Source organism: Elephantulus edwardii, unplaced genomic scaffold (assembly GCF_000299155.1).
Source record: "Elephantulus edwardii isolate Elephantulus edwardi_28Jun2011 unplaced genomic scaffold, EleEdw1.0 scaffold00080, whole genome shotgun sequence".
Lineage (NCBI taxonomy): Eukaryota > Metazoa > Chordata > Mammalia > Macroscelidea > Macroscelididae > Elephantulus > Elephantulus edwardii.
Window position 1 is genome coordinate 1,925,429 of NW_006399830.1, and position 4,841 is coordinate 1,930,269.

Genomic DNA, 4,841 nt, shown 5'->3' on the forward strand with positions numbered 1-4,841 from the left:
CCAGGAGGCCGTCTGAGTGATGTGGGAAGAGCCACGTCCCCTGGTCCTGGCTGACGTCAGGGCTCAGTTCCCAGGGCCCTCTGGAGAGGGACCTGTCCGTGACAGAAGCTGGTCCAGCTGCAGCCTCAGAGGTGGACATTGGCCAGCCCTGAGGCCCTCAAGGCACCTCTGGGTGGTGATTGCTCAGGAGAACCCACGCCCTGTGGGGAGCACACGCTGTGCCCCTCATCTCAGGACACTTCATGGGGTCCAAGCCCTTACCCAACTACAGGGGTGGGAGAAGTGGGGTTCTTCCCCCTCCCACGCCAGACTTTGGGAATGCTGGGTGCTTGTTTTAGCTTGGGGGTCAGACATGTCTGGGGCAGGAGCCCCTCCTTGTGCCCCCACTCTGCCACGGCTGACTCAACTTCCCAGACCATCAGTGGGGTCTCAGTCAAAGGAATAGCCGGCCTCTATAGTAAATTGTCCCACCTTGGAAACCCACCCCCAAGGGACATCTGCCATGCTACCAGAATCCTGGCCTCAGTGGCCTCACAGTGTGCCTTCCCACCAGGAAGCCATGGGTGAGCACATGGCAGAGAGCCCGACTGGAGGGCACTCCAGAAGGTTGGAGGTTTAAACCCACACAGCAATACCTGGGAAGAAAGTCCTGGTGAGAGAGCAAGGATGCTACTCTGAAGACCAAGGCACACCTGACTTGAGCCAGGCTATTCTTAATCTCCTCAGGTGCATAAAAAAGCTCAATAGTGAATAAGGAAAACTGATGAGGAGTGAGGGCCTTTGAATTCTTACGCTGTGAAGAGTATGTCACGGACTGTGAGATGTACAGGGAATCTGTCGTAGAAGTGCGGCCAGCGTGCTTTTAGAAGCAGTAACAGGGAGACGTCGTGTCAGGCACTATGGACGTTGTCAGGAAGGTGAAATAGAGGGTCAGTGAGGGAGGAAGCCCCTCGAGGAGATGGGTGACAGGGTGGCTGCAGCGGTGCCTCCGCTCGGAGGGACTGAGAGGACGGCGCAGGCCCAGGTAGGGGTGAGAGGGAGTTGGGGTGAGGGCTCCTCAAGGCAGCAGCAGCTTATGTAAACCTCCCGGGAGTGCATTTGGCCTGATGCACATCAGCCCAAGGGGCTGGCATTTGGTGACAGCTCCTGGACCAGTGTCACCCTGCAGGTTGGAACCTGTCACTGTTCCTCCCGCCAGGAGCTGTTGGAAATCCCAGACCCATTGCTGTGGCGTGGACCCGACTCCCCACACCTCCCCGGGGCTTCACATCTCCCCGGGAGACTGCCTGGCTTTCTCCCGTGAGTGGCTGGTGGGTTTGCACTGCTTACCTCTGCTTAGTGGCACCCTGCTACTCCGGCAGGGCTCCTGGTGGCTGGAGGAGAGTGTTTGGGTCCCAGGACTGAAGGGGGCCTGTGGGACCCAAGCTTGGCTCTCCTGAGCCCCTCCTCTTGGGACCGGAGGTGACAAGCCTAGTTCTCGGGGTGGGAGGTGGTTCTGCTGAGGCCTCTGTGAGTGGGGTTTTTGAGGTCAGGTGGCGGGGGTGGTCTCCTGTCCCCAGGCCTTCCCCAGCTGCCTGCCTCTCCCCTCGGTTGGCAGGATGCTGAGGTCGTCCTCTGTGGCTGTGGGGTGTCTTCCCTCCCTCTGCGGCGGTTAAGTTTGCCTAGAAGTTGCTTTTTGGGAGAAAGGCCACGCCATCTGCTTCAGGAAGGGGACAGCCGAGGACACCCCACAGGCAGTTCCACTCTGTCGCAGGGGTCGCTATGTCTGACTGGCCCCACGGCACCCGACAAGGGCCCATTGTGCTGGGGGAGCCGCTGGGTGCCTCAGAGCAAAGGCCCGGCAAGCTGCCTCCCAAGGTCACTGTGCCACAAACTGCATGGACCTCGGTGGATGATTCCTCGGCATGGGGGTCAGTCACGCCCTGGGGTGGGAGACACGTTGTAACCTTGGCGATCCCACGGGCTACTACAATGTCTGTGTGTGTTTAAAATCTGTTGTTGTTGATTGTCTTCGAGTCAAGCATGACTCATAGTGACCCTAGGAACAAAAGGCCTGAAACCCCTCTATAAAATTCTCAAAGTTCATAGTTTCTGGAGTATGTTTAGGAAGTGGATGCCACTCCTGCTTCCAAACCTGTCATCATGTTATTGTTACATGCTGTTGAGTCTCCTGAGGTCTGTCTACACTTATAAAACAAGTCCTGGTGGTGTCCTGAGTCATGTGGTGGGCGGATGGAAGCCCAGCTGCTCCAAGAGAGGGGGGCTGTCTCCTCCCGCAAAGATTGACAGCCCGGAAACTCGCTGGAGGATCCCCATGGGTCATAACTGACCACAGCAGTGGGTTAGGTTAAAACTTGGCTGACAAGCAGTGCCCACCCCTCCTGGGGCCAGCGGCCGCCTGGGCTGGTCCCTGTCTCCTTTGTGGCTGAGGAACAAAGCTCTCCTCCTCCCCCCCGCCCTTCTCTTCCTCTTCCTAGGTGTGCACCCTTATCCACCTGCATGGGCCAGGTGGGGACAAGAGCCCATGGTCATGAACTTGCTTTGGATGTTTGCTTCTCCAGCATTGACTGAAGGAACAGATGGCAGGCCGGTGGCTTCTGAAGAGAGCAAATGCTCTCAGGGACCTTCTGCCTCATGCTGTGGTTATTTTCCATCAGTTCTGACTGCCAGGGTCCTACAGGACAGAGTGGGGTCCAGAGAAGTGCCCCCCGGGGTTTCTGAGGCTCTACGTCTTTACAGGAGCAGACTGCCTCATCTTTCTCTGAGGCACCGGGGTGGGTTTGAACCACTGACCTTTCGGTTACCAGCCGAGTGGCACTCCCATGGCTCCTTACCACCTGCCTTGTCCTCTAGTTGATGCTGTCTCCTAGGAACCCAGGAGGAGAACACAGCTGCCTCATACGGCTTCCAGGGCTGTGATCTTAATGGAGGCAGATGGCTTAATTTTCTTCCCAGGGAGGAGATGCTGGATTTGAACCCAAGACCTTCTGTGTGGCAGCCAAAGGCTGCAGCCCCATTTGGGATCCTCAGAAACAAACCAAAGCCCGACTCACGGCGACCCCACAGGACAGTAGAACTGCCCACAGGGTTTCCAAGACTACTTGCTATGGAAACAGGCTGTCTTCTTGCTCTCCCTTGGAGGCCCTGGAGGTGGGTTCGAACCACTGACCCTCCAGTTAGCAGTGGTGCTATCCTGGATAGGACTGGGTGATCTCAGCTAGAACAACAGCTTCAGATGGCCTAGCCGCTTGCCCCAGGGGAGTGTCCGCACCTGCCACAGGTAGCCCTCCCAAGACTCAGTTTTATTTCCTGCTTTCTATTTTTGTTGTTGTTGTTAGAACCACTGTTTTTTGGTAATAGAAAACATTTTGAATGAAACATTTTAAGGAAGCACAGATTTTGATACAATCAGTGGGGCTTGTGAGCCCGAGGCATCTGTTTCTGAGGGCGGCATGAGGCCAGTCTCTAGATTCCCGCAGTTCCAAAGGTCACCACCAGACAGCAGTGTGCACTACACATGGGACAGGAGAGTCCCACTAAGCCTCAGAGGAATTGTGTAGGGGAATACTGTCTGTGCCATGGGTTACCAAAGGACTGGACAGAGGAGTCCTGGGAAGCTGCAGGCAGGGGACTGCTGGGAGACAGTGGAACCAGAGCTGGTGCTCACTGCCAGCACACCTCCCGCCAACATTTGTGGACCAGGCAGCCACTGCTGAGGAGCTGACTGGACTCGCAGTGACCCATGTGTCAGGGAAGCCCTGCCCTCCTCAGCGGTTTCCGGACTCACTTCTGCAACGCGTACTGCCAGGCCCTTGAACTTCAGTCTGCCGGCAGCTTGGCATGTCAGCTGTCTGTACCAGCAGGGGCTCTGTTCTCATGTGAGACCTCCCCCTGCGGGTGTGGCAAAGGGGCGAGACACCATCACCCACTGAGGCCAGGGCCACAATTAGGACAGGCCCTGGTGCAGACCACAGCCACCTCCGCAGCTTGGTCACCTCCAAACGTCCCTCCCAGCCCATGGTGACCCCACTGCAGCCAGGGCACACCCACAGACAGGAGGATTCACTGTAAACAGAGCAGCAGTGACAGAGTGTGGAAATGGCATCTGACTACTGCTGGGTCTGTCGCGTCTGACTCTTGGACCCAGGTGACAGGGCTTCCGAGGACTCCAGGCCTGTCTCCATGGAGTGGCTGCTGCTTCAACCCAACTGCTCTCCAGTCAGCAGCCAAGTGGCTGACCAAGCACATACGCAGCGCAACCCAGGCTGCTCGACGGACAGAGCTCTCCGGCCGCCCCTCAGGGTCCTCATCTCAATGGGAGCCCACTGCCACCTATGCCCTTGGGGTCGCTGGTGGGTTTGAACCATTAACCTGATTAGCAGCTGTGCGTGCTACCAGAGATCCTCTTGGAAGGATACAACACTAAGAAGTGTAACTTAAGGCCAATTTTAATAGATTTATAAAAGTCATATATACAAACATGTTAAACTGACCACCGTCGCAGTGAGGTACACTTTTTACACTTGCTTACAGATATTCTCTGTCTGGCTCCTGGATGTGAGACCCGCTGGCCTGGTGGCCCTGGTGTTGGGTGTGGCTGGGGAGGCCGAGTGGCCAGCCCTCCAGCCCCTCTGCGGGGTCCTCAGCTGCCTCGTTGGGTTAGGTACACCTGAGGTGGCCGAGCATGTGAACCCTGAACCTCTGGCTACAGTGTTGGTGGAGCAACAGGCAGGCAACCACGGGGGTTGGAATGGACTAAGAGCATTCTGGACGCCTTAGATTAATGCACACGCTGGTCAGGAGGTGGTTAATTGCTTGGGATTCTAGAGTTCAAATAGACT